Genomic DNA, 20,916 nt, shown 5'->3' with positions numbered 1-20,916 from the left:
TTTGGGGAGCTGGGGTGATTTGGCGCCTGGTCTTAGCCTTCCCTCGATGTCCTGCCATGCCTGGGGTTCACACCACTGCATGGCCATTTGGGCCGAGTAACACACCAACCTGTTGGGCTAAGGCCTAACATGCAATTCGTTTGAGTCATGATCAAGCCCAGCGAAGAAATGGAAGCCAATATATATATATATATATATATATATATATATATATATATATATATATATTAAACGCGTAAAAGGCCCAGCCATGGGTGAAAATGGCTGACTAGGGGCTTGGTATGCCCTTAGCCTACCCTTCACTCTATTTATTTGCTTAAGTTATACTTTTTTGTTTAATTGTAAAGTTGTTGTATTTATACTTGTAAATATCTATATAAAAAAACTCATATATTATTGGTATATTACGGATTCAACTAGTCGTCTTAGGACAACTGTACTTATGACTTTAGGTCCCCAAATATTATTTTTTTCAAAATCCGTATAAGTATAATGACCTTCCAAAAAAATAAAATCTAAAAGAAATAGCCAAACAATTTCGGTACAAGTTCGGATAAAAATGGAAAGAATTTTCAAACTATTAAATGCCATTTTTTACATAGGATCCATATCAAAACAAAGGTCACATTTTGCAAAAATCTGGACACAAATTACTTTCTAGATAAAAAAGATTAAGTTTTAAACCCCATGATTTTGGGCCAAGTCCCAACGGCTAAAACAAGAAGATGATTTCAGGCCCAAGGCCAAAACAGAAGAAGAACGAGACCTAGGCCTAAGCCCACTTGGGACGGAAAGATTTTGGGCCTAAAGCCCCCTTTTTACTTGATTTTCAAAAGAAAGAGTAAAAGTTTTGGGCCAAAACCCGCTTATTTTGAACAAAGATATATAGTTTTAGGCCAAACTGATCAAAAGTTTTCCTCTAAACAAACATCTTGGGCCTAAGCCCCAAAAGCAAACCATCCTTTGCATACACATATGATTATAAGTTTACAAGAGCAAAAACTAAAACCATCTTTACAAAACCGGACTTATTCAAATAAATGATACGCATTTGTAATACGAGGTTTAAGATAAGACGTTCTAAACGGATTGACCCGAGCCACGTATGAGTCAAGCATGAACGAAACATGTTTATATTCCACACTTAAATATAAACAACTCTTCATATCTTTTACAATCCATACTAACCTTATATATAAAACGAAACTATTTATATCTGGATATTATATGTCCGAATCTAAATACTCTATATATAAAGGGGATATATTCAATTCACTTTCAAAAAAATGGTATGCAAATGATAGATTTCATAACTGCGAGAATAAACACTAAATAAACAGTTCATGCAAATACTCATATATTGGAATTCGAAGGTCAACCGTATAGTACGGATCCTTAATACTAGGGTGCCTAAGACCTTCCTTAGGGGATCACCAGAACCCTTACCTAGAATTTTGGATTACGAAGGATTTTTCACGGTGTCTGAATAAACCCTTAAAAACTGGTTTTCTTAATTTCCTAAAAATTAGGTGGCGACTCTTTTAAAATAAAGTCTGAAAAAGCACCAATGAGTTCGAAGTAGATTTTCGAGCGCTAACCCCACCCGCGAAATGCAAACCGTTACACCATTTTAGAAAGCATGGCTCCGGCAAATACCGTGGTCCTGCTAATGATATTTTTCGTTCAATGCTAATGCTTTTGTCATTGTGCAGAGACCTGGCCGGAGGTTTGAAACTCCAGCGACCTTTGTTTGACTGTATCACTTGAGATCTACTGACTACCGTTGTTAAGGGACTAATTTCGTACAATTTTTATTTTCTAGTGATGTTCTGATGTTTTTCGATGTTATATCATTTTTCTGGCGTTCTACTCATTTTTCCAAACCTGTTTTGTCTCCATTTCGTCTAGCTATTGATTGTTTCTATTTTTTATTATTTATATTTTGACTGATATGGCAATTCATGTTGCCGTACTTTGGCCAAGGTCTGACCGGAAGAAAACCATCTCCGGGGAACTCCATATAATGCTACTCCTAATTCGATTTGTCTTGTTCGTTGCTCCATTTTCCGGTGACTCTTTCAGATATGCTGGTCATTTATACATTGTTTAATTCGTGTATAATAATTGTTTAATATGTGTCATTAGTGTGTATACATTATGCATTGATTATACATTTATTATACACAAATTATACAACAACGATACAGTTTCTATACGTATGATACATTTTCTATACAAATACAGTAGTGACACATATTCTATACAACAATGACACGGTTTCTATACATATGCTGCAACTAGTTTAAAAAGGCTACGACATGTAATTATTTTAAAAAGGCTAAAAAATATCTATTAAGCTTCTTGAGCCATCTGGTTGTCAATAGTTTCACCGGATCGATGACCATTTGTCTTTATCCCTAAAATAAACTATATCTTCATGCCCACTAAGGCCCCTAACCAGCCCACTTAATAGAGTCCGGAACCAAAATGATCCAATAAAAAAAGACTCGAACCAAAATACCCCAAAAAAAGTGGTACAAGTACCTTTAAAGCAGTAAAATACTGCGTTAATGGACTTAACCATAACAGTACGGTTAAGTCCATTAACGCAATATTTTATTGCGCTAAAGGATATCTCTTCTCTCCTTTAGCACAGTAAAATACTGCGCTATAGGACCCCGACATAAAACCATCGGGCTCCACCACTGGTTCAACCCCCCCCCCCCCCCCCCCCCACTAATACTTAAAAAAAAAATTGAACGCCATTGAAGGAGAAAAAAGGTCCGGCCCACTTCCAAAAAACGTCATTTTCTGTTCAAGTTTCGTTTGAAAAGTTTAGATTCTCGGTATATTCAAGTCAAGGAGAGAGATTCTAAGGTCGAATTTTGGAAAAAAACGACGTGCAACTCGATTAACACAATCCTACAACAAGCTTCGATCAAGGTATTCTACTATGAACATTTTAATTATTTTGTTAAATAAATTATAATCCTAAGCATGTTTAACGTTTCATTGTCTCGAATTTCAAAAAATCATTAGTTTTGCATTTTTTGGCTGTTGGGCTGCTGCCTTTGTTAATTGATTATGAATTGTTAATTTGTTAATTGTTTATGAACTGTTAATTTGTTAATTTTTTATGACTTATTTAATTCGAAAAAATATAGTAATCTACTATTATTTGTTAATTATGTCATTGTTAATTTATTAGTTGTTAATTGTTGATTATGAATTGTTATTTTGTTAATTGTTTATGAATTATTGATTTATTAATTCTTTACTAATTTTTTAATTAGAGAAAATATAATAATCTCCTATTATTTATTAATTATGGTATTGTTAATTTATTTACTTTTGAAATTGTTTATCTCATGTTAATCGTTAAATAAATTAGTTCGTTATTTCTTTAATTGTAGTTAGGAGAATAATTATAATTAGATATAATTATTCACAAAATATAGTACAACATAATCATCATAATTCACATATTCACTATAAATGATTCATTAGTTAATATAATTTCACTTTAATTTCAAGAATAATGAATAATTTAGTTTCTACAGACACGACACTTTCATAGATCTGGATGTTCACCCGGGGCCTGATGATCACCCGGGGCCCGCTGTTCACGTGGGGCCCGATGATAGATCAGTACTTTCTTTGCAAGACAATCATAGGGAAAGGGACTGGGCTCCGTCCCCGTAGGTTGCAGACAGCGTGGACTCTTTTACGCAAGCGCCCCCCCTCCCCCCGCGCGTCTTAGAGATATTGTTTCGGGACGGTATCTATCGTTGCGTGTTCGTTGGTCGGGTACAGCATGATTAGGCGCTCATTACGGCCGTGGTTGAGCGGTGGAGGCCGGAGACACCTACCTTCCATCTACGCACTGGTGAGGCTACGATTACACTTCAGGATGTGGAGGTCTTGTTTGGATTGCGGGTAGATGGAGAGCTATTATAAAGTCGGTACGAGCCTCCTCCTGTTAAGACATGGGTGTCGGAGTTGACTAGGCTGACCCACTTCGTGCCTGGTGTCGTGGCCCATATCTCGGAATAGAGTCGGGTGTAGATTAGTGCAGTCCGCACTTATTTGCTCGCAGAGCCTCCTATTGACCACGGCACTCCTCAGGTCATTATTGATCGTCATACCCGTTTATATCTTCTCATTATATTCAGGGGCATCTAGTTCCCGAAAACATCGGGTGCCTATGTCAGCTTACGATATTTGATCTTCTTGGAGCATCTGGACCGCTTAGGAGACTACAGTTAGGGCGTGTTGTTTTGGCGTACCTCTACCGATGCCTATGCCGAGCGTCTCTTGGCCATATCAGCGATGTGTGTGGGTTTTTTGCTCTTCTCCAGGTAATATTTTAAGTGTGTGTTCCTTTAATGTAAACAAATTCTTGAAACGACGACTAAAAAATCGTATTTTCTAATATCTCTTTCAGTTATGGGCGTGGGAGAGGATGCTGCCTTTTCAGCCCATACCTAGGCATCACCTTGGTAATGACATGTCCTACGCGAGGAGTTGGATGGCAGGGTTATCGGGATGTGGATATGCACCACAGTATTCTTCCATTCCGGGACCAACTTGATCAGATGACGGACGATGCGGTAAAACTATTTAACTCTACACTATTAATTTAATTAAACGTCTTTTCTAGTTGGTAATCACTAATTTGTATCTATATTTTATGCGAAGGTCGGTCATGTGACTCCCATCATGGATTACATGCACTGGTATCATGGGATCACACGCCGATTGATTGACCACCCAGCTTTATGTCCCGCAAGAGATGTAGGATACGCAGCACTCGTAGGGAAGTATGAGGCGTTAGTAAGTTTATCGCATTTAGATTTATTTAATTGTATAAATTATTATGTTTTGAAATAACTACTTTTTACTGTTGAACACAAATGCAGACGGTGACCGTACAGCGAGTGTGCATATTGGGGTTAGAGCATATGTATAACCTTGGGGTTGCGGGGCTTGCTACGGAGATGGTACGGATATCCGAGGAGGGTATCCGGCAGGCCGGAGAGATTAGGCGCATGGATGATCATGTTCCAGAGGGTGAGTATCAGGGAGCGCGAGGAGGAGGACATGGTGCTGCTAGAGGACATGTTGCTTCTAGAGGACGCGGTGCTATTAGAGGGCGTGGTGGTGGAGGACACCATCTGGTCGATGAGGTAGATGAGGTCGCTCCCATTCCAGTCCATCCATAGCTGTTCTAGGCCAGTGACAGCTCAGTTGTACAGTTACCTACGTTTACACCGGCTCGCCTACTTGCAGAGATACCTGGGTCTTCATCTCAGCCGAGCCAGAATGCGTACATCGAGGAAAGTGATGACATCGATTGGGAGGCGTTTCGCGCATCATTAGATGATGAGCTGCCAGTGAGAAATTTAGACGATCCCAGGATTCTTGACTTCGATGACTTTTTAATCTCGGTTAGTGTTTACACCTAATTTTTGACATCCCGTAAAAAAATTTAAGTACTCGGAGTCCTTGGACAATAAGTAAAATTAGTTGCGCACCTTAAAAGGTCTAGATGATTTTATGAAAATTATTTGGGATAATATTTCACCCTTTTGAATTGATAAAGAGAATTTTCAGGATATTTTAAGTTGTGGAAATTAATTGAGGTGTTATGACATTTAGGGAATATATTTTTAAAATTAATCAAGGGCAAAAACCATTTTGAATAATTATTTACTTAATTGATTAAATCAAGGAAAATTAGAACAATGGGTGATTTATTCTATTTATTGTCCAAGGTACTTTAAGTAATTAAAAGAATTGACCATTTTACCCCTCAAACCTTGATTCTATGTGTTTGCGTAATTGTTTAATTGATAAATTATCTGGTTAATTAATTTGGTAAATTATTGGGACCATTATCTGCAAAATGATTTTTCAATAAGTCATGTTTTAGAATTAATTAAATCCTAATGGGCTAATGATTGGGTTTTTATTTTTATTATTTATCCCCGACCCTCCATACATATTTATACACACCATGTATAGACAAATATACATCATGTATATATATACACTTACAATGGCCCATCATTTTTTTTAAAAGGAAAGGGGACCGAGCCCAGGCCCAATTGCTTAGACCCGGCCCAAGGCGGAGTAATAATACTCCCCGCCTCATTATCAAAAGACCCCTAAGGAGTCATTCCCTTTCTCTTAAAGCTAGGGTTCAAAACCCTAGCCGCCACCCTACCCCTCCCCCCTACTCAGTTGTCCCATCGCCACTTGAGCATGAACAGGGCTCGGCGTGGAGGAAAGGACAGAGCATTTATTGCTTCCGTCCTCCTTCACGGCTCCTCTCCCACAAAACCTGGCCAAACAGCCCCTAAAGGTACAGACCAGCCCCTTTCTTTATATTTTCTGTCGTTTACATTAGTGTTGAAGTGACTTGAGCCATTGATTCCATTTTTACTTCAGATCTGGGCCGTGTGTTGAAGTTTTAAGTGAAGACTTGTGTAAATTTACAAGTCCCACATCGGTTGTATGAGTTCCGAGATGTGTTCTAGGATAGAACCCCATTTGTTCAAAAAAAGAAAGGGGTTGGAACTGAGAAAGGCTTTAAAATTACGATTTTTCAAAGTTTAAAAGTTCCATCAGTCACATTATTTTAGCTTTAGCCAAAAGGTTTCAGTTTTCTTTAGTTCTAAAACTTTCTGCATTTTATTTAGTTGTGGTGTTGGTGGCTGAGTCTAGCATTGGAAGCATAGAAGCATCCAAGTCCATTGCTTACCCCGGTTGCACTCACAAAAGGTAAATACTCTTTAGTTTATTGCTTTCCATTTAGAGTCCTGTCTATATTAGTGTAGTTTAATGTGATTAAGAGTATTATGTGTGGCTTAGAATGTAGTTTAAGCTATGTGTTTGTTTGATCTGTGTATAATGAGTCTTGTGTTTTAAATAGGGATTAAGGGGGTCTATTATGTATTATCCTTGGCTTAATCCGATGTGTTCCATGTAACAGTGCTTGGTTTGGAGGTTATAGGACCTTTCTGTGAATTATTTGACTTACATTTTTGGCTGTGTCCATTTGGAAATGTATTTGGCTTGAAGGTTAATTCAGAGAGGGGTTAAAGGTATGTTAAAGTGAGGTGTTTGATTTGGTTTCTGAGCAATCTATTTGATAGTGTGTATGGTATGGAGATTATTTTAAGGTTGAAGATTTGTTATATATGGACTTAGCCTGATCCTGTTCATCCTAGTTAATCATGTGTTTGGTTGGGAGGTTGATGGTTTGATATATATTGGACCTAGTCTGATCCTGTTTGGTCCTACTTGATCATGTGTTTGGTTTGAAGATTTAAGGTTTATTAAGTGTTTTGTCTAATTCTATTTGTCCTACTTGGTAAATGTGTTTGGCTTCAAGGGTAGTTAATGGCTACAGGTGGGTTAAGTAAGATGTTGGCCTGATTCTTATTTGTTCCATCTAGTAATATCTTATTGGAAGGTTGGTCTGAGGTCATAAGACTTGGTATTTTATGTCACATTAGTAATATGTTGGGATAGAGGTTTTAAATAATGATTTTGGGAGGGGAAGGGATTTGAACTTGATCAAAAATATTCACTTAGCTTGCATCTGCCTGATTGTTTTGCTTGTGGTGAGCATTGGAACTTGTTGAACCCACCTCTGAGTAGAACCTGGAGAATATGTAAGTGCTTGTGATGAGTCTAAAAGGTCTTTAATATTGCTACAATGAACTGACTTCAGGGCAGTCTTGAGATGGTCTTTGTTTGGTCCAAAATGGTCAGTCATTTATTTAAATAGGCTTGTTAAAGGGATAATTGTTATGTTTGCTTTAACCTAGTAATGAGATGCATCCATTCTGAAAAATGGCATTAAAAGGAAAGGGCTTAAGAATTGGTAGCTTGCCAAGAAATATATGTATATGTGTAAGTCTGTTTTGGTCCAACAATTGTAGAAATGTCCATGAATGTGTTATGTTTAGAAAAATCTTGTTTTTTGAGACTAATCACCTAATTTAGGATGATTATAAAGATAAAGGACAAAAAGGAAGAGCAGTAATGGGAACCTTGATATAAGTTTGCTTATTTTATCTTTGTGTGGCTGTCCTGGATGCTTTGTTTTCCCTTTTGATGTTGTGAACTGAGTTCTATTAAAGGAGTAATGATAAGGTTCAGAAAAGGTTAAGGAAAATGTCTCAGAATTTGGCTAAGGCTTGAGTAATCGTGCTTGGAGTCTGTTGTTGTTTCTCTCTGTGTGAATTGATCCTGATGGAAAGAAAATGTGTGTTTCTTTGAATGCAATGTGGTTAAGAGCAAAGATCCTTTCATGATTATAATTTTAGCTTGAAGTTTCTTAGGAACACTAGCTTGTTATTGTTTTTACATGTTTATGGTGGGTCTGTTCCTAGTGCATCATGTTTGAACTTGGCAACAAAAGTCTTTAAAAGTTGGGCATAGTTTCATGAGTCAACTGTGGAAGTGTGATAGAGCTAGGTTGTTTTGAACCTGCCTATGACCTTTAGTGTTGTCACTGGAAGATTAGGATGAGGCTATAGAATGGGGGCAAGAGTTTTAGGAGAGGAAAAGGTGAGCCTGGGCATGAACCGGAGGTAGTGACCAGTGGGGCCCAGGATCCCTTTTTGCTGAAAGGAGACTCAGAAAAAAGAAGATGGGGAGGTGATGACCCCACCCTATCATGTTTCCCTTTCAGGAGCCTAAGATTGTTTCTTTCATTTTTTGACCTTCTCCTCGTGATCTTGGGACACATAAAGGTCTTAGGTAGATTAGAACAACTTAGCTATATCTAAAGAGAGGGGGGAATACACCTAGAGTTAAATGAACTACTATCAATATTTAAAAAGTATAAGTGTTGTATGATTTTCACCATGTCTCCTGAAAGTTTCTCTTTATCTAAGATGTCTGCCTGTTTGGAGTGTTATTGTTCAAACTGGTTTTGTGTAAAAAGGTAGGACTGATAAATGTATTGGTGCTGGTCTGATTCCACATCATGAGAACTAAGGGTCAACTTTGTTGCTTACTACTTGCTCCTGTGTGATCATGTGTCTTTTATCCACTTTTTCTTATCTTGTTTATCCAAGACTAGTGACTGAGAGTTTTCCCTGATTGAAATCTATTTCCTATGTGATGATTGAATCTCTTTGTTTACCAAACTATGATCATGCCATAGACCTATCTCTTACTTTTTTTCCCCTTCTTTTTGTTCCTTGAGGAAAGCCTTCTGATTAGTCTAAGTATTTGAAAGGTCATTGCTAAGGGTCAAAATTGTTTTAAGACTGTTTTGACTAAGTTTCCATATAACTTGCCCATTGGAAATCTCTTTACTTTAACAAAGGTCTTCAAAGCTCATTCATTTTGTTAACAAGTAATCCTGATTAGTTAACATGTCTATTACATGCTTGGGTAATAAAAGAGAGGTCAGATTTAAAGGCTTCCAGTTTTAAATGTATGCTCTAAAGACATAAATGCTGTCAAACTCTTTTTTATCGGAAATAAGTAACACTGTCTTAAGTCTTGATTGCTTGTGGAGTCTTCCCTAGGCCTTTTTGTGAGAATGTTGTGCTTGCTTTATTATTGATTTGGTCATGTGTGCCCTTGAGGTTAGTTTGGATGAGACTTGTGCCATAACTTCAACCTATGAAGAATGTAGACCTATCTGGGATGAGGTTGGGAAGCCAAGGGAGCCTGAATGGTCTGTATTAATTGAACCTGATCCTGCCATCACTTGAATTAGTTTAACCTGTCCTATTTTCTCTAGGAAATGGCTTTGACCTTAGTATAAATGGATAGGTCTGTTTGGTTTGAGCATGTGCATTTGGAACCCTTTTATATAAAGTCCTAGGCTAGGTAACCTTAAACAATGCAACCTCCATGTGATCATAGAGAAGGCTGGAAATTAACCAAGCCACATGACCTAAGGAAGGCCTTTTAAAGGGGCCTTGGGGAAAGGAGAAGAGGAAAGCCAGGCCTAGCCTGGTTCACAACAGTCTCCTTCAAATAAGAGGTCCCGTGGCACTTCTGTGGTTTGTGGAGGCTGAGGTTCATTGCCAAGAATGCTGGAAACCATCTAGATTCTGCCTCCCTAGGCTTAGTGAAACCCCCCCCCCCCCCCCCCCTCCCCAGCTTAGAGTTAGCATTGACCTAGTAAGGTTGATTTTGACCAAATGAAGAATAATTGTGCCCATGAGTTCAAAATAGAGACAAAGATGGAAGGTTAGGCAGAAGTGCAAATTTTACTTGCTCATTTTCCTTTATCTGGTTTTGTTTACTTGTCCTTGAGAGTGCATTAGTTGCCCCCCTTCCCTGCCATGGCCATATCCTTGTTTGGTTTTATATGCTCTTCTCATTGGTAAGAGACAACGATGCTTTAGTTCACTTCATGGTGGTATGTTTGGTACTGATTTTCCCCTTTGAGTGTCACAGCTTGTGTGCCCTTTTCATGACTGTGTGACTTTGATTTATCTTCCCAAATCCTTCCATATTTGATATTGCAACGGTGTTATTTTTCTCTATGACTATGTTGTTTTTCCTTTGTCGCATTTATAAATTCATGGGTTGCAGTTGTGTTACCCTATGACTGTGGGCTTGGTCTTTTAGTTCTTTGATTCATTTAGTCTATTTTTAGCCTCTCTCATAAGTGTGTGCATGGTGAATCTGGGCAGCTGTGCAATGTCTTATCCTGGGATCTGGTTATGTTTGTGTGGCTGAATTGGTATGGGTCAAGGTAATTTTGGGGTGAGGTCTAGTCTTAGCCTTCCCTGATGGCCAGCCATGCCTGGGGTTTGTGAAACCCCTTGGAACTTGTGTGGCATCGGGAATTCGGGGGCAACGACTTACCCTTCCTCCTCGTTACCAAGGACCAGCCAACAGGCCTGGTGATATTCACACATAACCCTTGGCACAGCTGTCGTGCTTCCTTGACCTATAGAATCTGTGATGATATACATGTATATGTTTGATGTATATGGCCTATTCTTTCTTAGTATAATCGTGATAATTGAGCTTGTTTTGATATACATGTATATGTTTGATGTATATTCCCCTTTTTTCATAGTATAATTGTGATAAGATCAAAAATTATAAACTAACCGGTTTCCCCTTTTTCTTTCCTCCCTCACCACATGGCCACTCGGGTCCGGTCAGCCTGCCTATTGGGCCTCAGGCCCAATAAGGAAAATTCTTTCCTCGGAGATATTGAGTCCGCAAAGACAGAGAAAAAGCTTGGCGCGCAGAAGGCCTAGCTATGGGTGAAAATGACTAGCTAGGGGCTTGGTACGCCCCAAGTCTTTACATTATTTGCTCATTGCTCTCCTTTGTTCTTTTTTTGGTTTTTCTGTTTTTTGAGTTTTCATGTGTTTGTAAAACTTATACAAACTCATGTTATAGTGAAATCTTTATTGTGTGAACTAGTAGTCTTAGGACAACGGTGCTCATGCCGTCTAGATTCCCAACCGCTTATTTCAAAAACCCGGATTTATGATTTTTGACAACTTAAAAGTGGATTAATTAAACTATTTGATATGGTTTTAAATCTTTAAAACAAGAAAATGAAAAGAGTATTTCAAAAAAGGGCTTTGACTAATGCAAATGTGTTAAACGGATTGTTTTTCCAAAGCCAAAACCGAGTTTTGTTTTCTAGAACTAAAAGGATAAAAATAGGTAAGTATTTTTATGACTAACTTGGTATAATTTGGGCCAAACCCCACTGATTTTGGCAAGACAAGGCCAGAATTGGCCAAAACAAAAAGATTTTTCGACCCAAATCCCATTTACAAGAAAATAAAAAAGGGGAGGATATGAACACTCCTAAAGCCTTTAAACAAACTCATTTGGGCCCAAAATAGGTAGATCTCTTTCAAAAAAATCAAATGTTGGTTATGAAGGTCCAAAACACAAAACCAATTTCATAAATTGTCTCAAACAATGCATTTCCTAAAAATAAATACATTCGTATACATATGAGTTCTCAGATAAAGTGTTCTAAACGTGTTATACGGATTGAACCAAATAAAGTATGAGTCAAGCATGGACAAAATTGGACATTTCAAAACATTATAAGTTTATATTTTTCAAATAAGACAACGATCTTATACTCATTTTCAAACGAAATACATCACCCTTACATACAAAAAAGGGGGAATTATTTTACCCGGACATTATAAATCCGAACCTACGTACCATATATATAAAAGGAACATCTTCAAATTCTTTTAAAAATGATATGCGAAATGACAAGAATATTTGCGGGAATAAACACTAAATGGACAGTTCATGCAAACGCTCATACGTTGGAATTCGAAAGTCAACCGTATGGGCGGATCCTTAATACTGGGGTGCCTAACACCTTCCCTAAGGGATCATCAGAACCCTTACCTAGAACTCTGGATTACAAAGGATTTTTCACAGTATTTGAATATGTCACGACCCATTTTACTAGGCCTTGCGGGCACCTATCATTCCCACTGCGATAGGCGAACCCTTATCCCAATATAACCAATGTAAGTAAAGGCGGAAGAAATAAATATAGAATAAGTCTCAAATCATCCACATAAGATAAAGTGCGAAAATACCAAATACAACCCCCATAGACCTGGTCTGGTCATACAAGAGCACTAACTACATACTACGATGTCTGAAAGATGATAAAGTCTCATAATACAACTGTCTCGAAATAAGAGTAAGACAAGTAAGTAAAGAAGAGGACATCTGGGCAGCGGCCGTCATCGTGCTCACCCTGGAATGACTCTACAGCAGCCTCGCCAATCATCCCCGAAAAGAGTGGAACCTGTCTAATACTCTACATCCATAAAAGAATGCAGCAAGCGTAGGTCAGTACAAAACAACGGTACTTGTAGGTTTCATCGGCCGACTAAGCATAGCTGACATAATTCAGACAATAAAGCAGGACAGGCAGATAAATCAACAAGTATAAATCATCCACAAGACAGAACCAATTACACGTCATCACCTAAGTTGAAGCATCTACTCCCCAAATGTGCCAAGTCTCAAATACTCAGTCCGAATCCATAGATCACAAGTACATCACAAGAATATCAAGTACATCACAAGGATATCACAACATAAACCAAGTGCAATGCAATGCAATAATGTATGAAATGTATATGCAATGTAATGTTGTGTACACATGTACTCTGGACGGAAATATTGACGTCTCGGTAGCACAGCCCATGGGGGACCCGCGAAGTCCATGTAGTATGTCACTCCGTATCACACATTATAGAGACGACTTTTCCACCCTTCACACTTGTCGACCATCCTGTATCACACAGCATAGAATGGTCGCGCAATTAGTATAAAACCTCCCAAGTATTTCAAAATAACATAGGCCATATCGTCACCGCCCTGTCAAATGTGCCTTATAGATATATATATATGCAAGATGAGTGCTCAATGTATGATTCAAGTATGTAGATGACAACAACAAGACCTCTTATCACACTCATTCCGCTCCGGTACATAACCTTGGATCACAGACTCTCATCTTTTTTTAACACAATCCATGATTCCGGAACAACCAGCGGACATCGAACTACTCACATCACTTGCATGCAAACTGAGCTCAACTCATCACAATGTTTCATCAAGTACCGACAATGTATCAACAGTATATCATGAGAATGGGTGCAATGCATGTGCCAACATCAAGAATCAGGTCAATATCACAAGTACCAACATGGGTACACCAACAACATATCAATATCACAAGTACCAACATTTTACGCCAACAACATATCAGTGTCACAAGTGCCAACATGGGTACGCCAACAATATCATGAGAGACTACACAAGTCATATAGAACTCTATCCTCGTATTAACATCCACCCGTAAGATACTATAATATCACAATCAAGATGGAACAACAATTCCCAATATCTCCTAACAACACGTGGCATCAAACCAACACAATAAAACAATCAAGTCACAACACAACGGGGTGGCTAGCCCCAATCACGCAACAGGGCCCAACCTAAGGCAATATCCAATCCAACTTCATACCCGAAGGTTTACATGCTTTCTTCGAAAATGTAATCTAAATATATGCTTCGCTATACAAAGTCTCACCAAGGGTAAGCCATAACCTATCTGGATGGCCGAATCGCAAACATCAACAACTCACTCCTTAGCTTTCCCCTTTCGCTGAGCCTCAGAACCAAAGTAGTCTAGGCATATTCAAAATCTAGATTAGAAATCATGAAGAATGATACTAATATTGCTACTATTCAATTTAGGTCAAACTAACCCTAGAAATTGGGGAAATAGGGCCCACAAGGGCAAAACGAAAAATTCGAAAGCAAAATATCAAATTAAGCACTAGGTGATCATAACTCAACCACTAATTGCTAAATTAACCCATAGATTTACCAAATTTCAAATTTGAAGCAAAACCCCTAATTTGGGTATAAACCCTAACTCTTAGATTCCGAAATTCAACACTAAAAATGGAAGATATATGATTAACAAGCTTAGATTCATCAAAATCTAACATAAACACTATCGATTTTATCATTAATAAGCCTGGGAAAAAGTTCATCAAAACCCACTTCCATCTTCCATTCCTAAGGGATTATTTAAGGAAAGGGGGGGAATCTATGATGATAAGGATTAATGAAATAGAAGGGGGATAGCAAGATTTACCTCCAAGAGTATTCCCAAAATATCTCCAAGAAACCTCTAGAAAAGCTCCCAAGATAAACTACTTAGGAACAACAAATTAATGGAAAGATTTGGGATTTTATAGCATTAAATACCCCAGTCGTTGCCCGTCACCGAATTGGAGGTCAACAGACCACCATGGCGCCACCGAATTGGAGGCACCGAATTGGAGGTCACCGAATTGGAGGCACCAAATTGGAGGTCACTGAATTAGAGGCACCAGACCGCCATGGCGCCACCGAATTCTGGTGTCTTCCAAATTTGAAATTGGCAGCCGGAACATCCCGAATACAAACCAAATATGCAGATATACATAAAAACACGCTACGAACGCACTCGTGGCCTCGGAATTCCCATTGGTGGTCTCGTTGACCGAGTCAACCCCCGATACCTCAAAACTAACTTTCCAACCCAAGTCTCAAAATGCACCCGAGTGCATTGGGAACCGAACCAAATACGCATATAAGTTCTAAATGACCATCCGGACCTCTTGGAATCGACGGATTTTCGAAAAAGGTCCGTTTACCCAAAAGCTAACCTTGAGTCAACCATTTTTCGCTTTAAGCCCAATTTTCAAGAAAAGTCACCCGAATCAAATATAAACACCTCGGGAAGCGTGTCGATAGTTCCCTCGGGTCAAAAGTGAGCTAACCAATCTAGGGAAATGGTCAAAAGTGTCGGAAATGCAATAACGACCAAATGGGTAGTTACAGAATGAACCCTTGACCCCCAGTTTTCCTAATTTCCTAAAAATTAAATTAGGTGGCGACTCTTTTCAAAAAAAAGTCTGAAAGAGCACCAACGAGTTCGTAGTAGCTTTTATGCCTTAACACAGTCTAAAAAGTGAACTGTTATAGTTAGTATTTAAAATACTTCTTTGACATAATAAAGTACTTATTTTAAATATATATGTTACTTAATATTTTGTAACTTTTCATATTTTAGGATTCATCACCAGTGGGTCCACCAGAGTGACCCACTCAGGTGTTTTCTCATGGGTCTGCCGAGCCACAAGTGTCTTCTCATGAGACTGTCAAGCCACAAGTAAGATTTTTAGTAAAACTTAATTTTATTCAATATAAGGTGAATATTACTTTATTTTTTTTAACCTTTATTTGGACCTTGAACAGCACACCGCTCCAGCTTCAGCCTCTCAGCATCTCGTCCATGAGACTACTTCATATTCTGCACCAGACCCATCTTAGGAGCCCACTCGTGAGCCTACTCAGGCACTCATCGATACACAGGTTTGATTATTTAACAAACGTTAATGTATTCAATATAAATAAGAATTGGTACTAATTTTTATATATTTTTCAGGTTCATCCTTCGGCGCCTGCGGTGGGATCTCCCCAAGAGGATGAAGTTTCGTTTCCAGAACCAGATCAGCCTGAGATTCCGAGCGTACCAGTGGGACTAGATCTCAAGAAGAAGCACGTGATGCAGAAGGGCGCAAGGGCGAGGGATGATCATGGCTTAGAGCGCCCTCTTATTAAGAGAAAAAAGGGGGATGGAGACGATGGCGAGGGCGATGGGGATGGTATGAGCCTTAGGCCTAAGGATAGTCTCAGGCATACCACATGTGGGGCCCATCCAGGATAGTATATATACAATTAAGTTGTACAGTTTAAGTAAATATTATATATTTTTTGCGTATTTATTTATATTTATAAATATTATCTTAATCTTTATTATCGTTTATAGTGTCACATCCTAAATTGATAATAAAAAAAAATAGTGACATATTTGAAATAAAGGTACGCACTAATTTAAAAATAACACGAAACCCTAAAACATAAATAACTTAAAGCTAATGAAAACAAGTCTTCAAACAAAAACTTACTTCGAGCACTTTTCAACCACTAAAACGACAATCTGAAGTTTTGCGTATCCTTGATGTATTGAGTCTGCCTTATTAATCGCACAAAAATAAGTAGGGTTCTATATAAAAATATTGAAGTTCCGGAGTCTCGAAGCATGATTAATCTATGACTAAAGTACATAAAAAGTGTGAAAATGTAAAAGAAAGAGAGTTTAACCAAAACAAAAAGGTCCTATAGAGCGGTATTTTACTGCGCTAAAGAAGATGAGAGATATCCTTTATAGCAGTAAAATACTGCGTTAAAGGTACTTTTGTAACATTTTTTTTTTCTGGGGTATTTTAGTTCAATCTTTTTTTATTGGGTCATTTTAGTTCCGGACTCCACTTAATAAGGGGCCATGGGCCGGTCAGGTTCCCCCTCCCAGGCCCTTGAATCGACCTCTAAATGCAAGGGACTGCCCGCGTCCTGAAACAGGACATGAACTGAACCGAACTGGCCCCTTTGACAAGCTTATTCCCATTCATTTTAAAAAAAAAAAAAAAAAAAAAGGACAATAGATCATCCGTCTTTATAATCTATTAACTCCGCGTACGTTTAGATTAACTCAGGATAGATTGTAAATGCTTGGTTCCACTTTGAGAGGCTCGATTAAAAGATGTTTAGGTGTAGATAATTTGAAATTAGAGAGAGAGAGAGATTGTGTTTGACTCCTATCCACTTAATTCTAATCCGGGTCTAGAAAGTGCTAATGTGTTTCATACACGGGTTTAGAAATAAGTGATAACACACATGGAAGTATCAGAATTTGAGATGCTTTCAAGTCACAAGAAGCAATTGAAAATGCTCAACTTCAACATTATATATTGTATATTTATAGTTCGGCAAGTGCATCTAGCATTAAATAATGATGAAACTTCAATGCTCAAAAGGGGTACCAAATTGCTATTGCGCCACAAAAGTTCCACCAAGAACTATGTAGTGGACTTCCTCTGCCATCGCCATACCCATATAATTTATTCGTATCTCCATCTTGATGACATTGAACTTTGGGATTCTGTTTGAAATTATTATGTGAAAACATAGCTGACCGACCCCTTTTATACCAGGCATCATCACAAATGCGACCAATAGTCCGCAATTGCAGAATAGACCATGGAACAGATCCGTCAAAATTTCAAGCCTAAACTTTTAAAACCTCCTTTCCATATCCGAATGTAACCAAACGGCTTAACCCTAGCCAAAAAACACTTAACGGTCAAATAATGATATTGAACTCAATTTTATAATTCCATATGCGGTTTAGGTCAAGGTCAATCAAAAGTTAACCTAAAAATCAACTCCGAGCCCACATGGTCAAACCTCAAAAACAAAACACATATCCGAGTTATTCTTAAATCCACGAGTCCAAATCTAACAAAAGTTCTTTCAAGAAAAGCAGCTTTTAGAAATTTTAACAAGACTCTTAACGCAAATAAATGAATAATTCTCCTCATAATCGATTTTTGTGACAAATATAGAAGTGCATAATACAGATTTTTCAAATTTATGCGTGAGATACACTGTAGACATAAGTTCACAAATTCACATGATGTTTATTCTCTATCCAAGTCAAAGTGGTTTCAATGTATTTTTCAGCATTAATTTGTGAAGAACGAGATCTTAGTGTATATGGAAAAAGCTATTAGATAAGTGTTTGCATATTTAATGTATATTTTAAATATTTTTTTTTTTTTTATAATCCCTCCAAATATTTGTCTAGCAAGTTCATGGAATTGACAAACAAAATAAGAGATGCGAATGAAATCCAATTTCAATCTATTTCACTAGATAATATTCCATAATAGCATCCAAGGGTGTGACGTAGGTGTGAATGAAGTGGGTTAAGAACCATGAGTTCTGAGGTTCAAAATTTTAACGGAGGCAAAAATATTAGGTAATTTTTTCTCTTTTGTTCAAATCTCGGTCATAGAGTCACCATGTACTGATGCTGGTGGAACATAGGAGGCACCCCATAAAATTAGTCAAAATATGCACAAGCTAATCAAGACACTATAATTATAAAGATAATACTAATCTATATTATATTAAAAGCACAAAGAGCTTTAGAAATGTTGATTGAACTTTTTTCCCTTGATTAAAAAATTCCATAATAGACAAAATCATCATTTACTATTTTTCTAAATATTAAATAAGTATAAATTTATAAAAAAATATGTGGGAGTCCTAATTTTCACGTACATGTATCATTAATTTATGAATCTGTTACTATTTCCTTATATTCATATAGAAGTCATCTTTCCTTATTTTTAGTTCGTGGGAGTCCTAATTAATTTGCACGTACATCTTTAATTTAATTATGAATCTTTTTGTTATTTCCTTATATTCATTAGAGACGGGGCTATTTATGCGTCCTAAATATCCTATAATTCAGCTACTAAACTTTTTCTTTTGGAGTCTATTCCTCTATATACTTTGCTGCATCTCATTCACTAGATTTCGCATACCGTGACGAATTGGCCAAAAACCTTTAGACTTTAGAGGTTAGCTTTTCTTCGTTTTTTTGTAGCATGTCTTTCACGTTATGGAGTTACATATTAAATTGCTTTTGTTCTTTTCGTTTTATTGTTTTTTCACTTTTATCTGATGTTCTCGAGACTAGAGAAGTTCCTTATATTTTAATTACTTACTCATGTGCATAGAAAAAGGGGCTGTTTCCTACTCATTATGTGACGAAGTGGAAACAAGTTATATGGAAGAAAAAAGTGGCGCTAGCGATACAATAATCGTGAAACAATTTTTATTCGAAGCAAGTGCTGAAGAAGTGGACGCAGTGCATATAGAAATTCCAACACGCACAAATCTAATATTTAGAACTTTTTCCATGTTAATATCATTAATTCAGGTACTTTTTTCTAAATTTTTAATTGCCAATTAAATTGCTTTATATGTATTTGTATGAAATTGTGTAACCTTCAACCTTCCAATTCCTTAATTTGTACGAAGGATCCGTTTTGTTTAAATTGCCATAACTACAAGTAACTTAATTTTCTTCATTATATGAATTTACTTTTAAAATTTAACTACATGCAACAATTTTAATTGTGAATAAACCATTAAATCTAACATATCGTCATTTTTTGAATAATAGTCTTTAATGATTGTCTTTGGGTTCAGACTCTATTAATGGTTATTGCATGTACAAAATATGATTAAACAGTTTCTTAGAGGGGATTTAATTTCTTTTATCAATTCAAATAACTATCTTTTGCAAGTATGTTTTTAAGATCTCAGATTTTACGTCTTTTTCTTTGAAAATATCAACAATATTTAAATTTGTTATTAAAAGTTACTATCGTTATGTTTTGTTTAAATTGTCATAACTACAAGTAACTTTATTTTCTTTATTAATGAATTCCCTTTTAACATTTAACTACATGCAATAATTTCAATGTGAATAAACCATGAGATCTAACATATTATCATTGCTTTGATAATAGGCTTTAATGATTGTCTTTTTTTTTTCTTTTTGTTTAAATTGCCATAACTACACATAACTTAATTTTCGTCATTATATGAATTCTCTTTTTAAATTTAACTACATGTAATAGTTTCAATTGTGAATAAACCATGAGATCTAACAATTGTCAATGTTTTGATAATAGGCTAATGATTGTCTTTTTTTCTTTTTTGGTTCAGGCCCTATTAACGGTTATCGCACACACAAATATGATTAAACAGTCTTTTTAGAGGTAATTTAATTTCTTTTATCTATTCAAATAACTATCTTTGCAAGTATATTTTTTAGATTCTCAGATTTAAGGCCCTTTTCTTTGAAAATATCTCAAATGTTTATATTTGTTATTAAATGTTACTATCATTACGTTTTGTTTAAATTGTCGTAACTGTAGCTAACTTATTTTTTTTTCATTATATGAATTCTCTTTTTAAATTTAACTACAGGCAATAATTTCAATGTATACCATGAGATCTAAAATATCGTCATTGTTTTGATAATAGACTTTAACGATAGCCTTTTTTTTTTTTTTTTTTGGTTCAGGCTCTATTAATGGTTGTTGCACGCACAAAATATAATTAAACAATCTTTTTAGAGGTAATTTAATTTATTTTAATCATTCATATAATTATATTATGCAAATATGTTTTTTTAGATTCTTAGATTTTTCGCCTTTTTCTTTGAAAATATCTACAATGTTTAAATTTGTTTTTAAATGTACTATCATTAATGCTAACATTTTAAATTGCATTTTAATTATTATTAACCAAAAACTCAAAAGAGAATTTAAGTCTTTTGAAAGAAAAAATAACACCTTTTTGGTTGAGAGAAAAGTGACTAGCTCAAATAAACCAAAGTTGGAGTCTTTCTGGAATAACGATAATAGTTCATTA

The sequence above is a fragment of the Lycium barbarum genome, chromosome 3 (assembly GCF_019175385.1).
Source record: "Lycium barbarum isolate Lr01 chromosome 3, ASM1917538v2, whole genome shotgun sequence".
NCBI classification, from domain to species: domain Eukaryota; kingdom Viridiplantae; phylum Streptophyta; class Magnoliopsida; order Solanales; family Solanaceae; genus Lycium; species Lycium barbarum.
Note: the sequence above shows the minus strand (reverse complement) of the source record.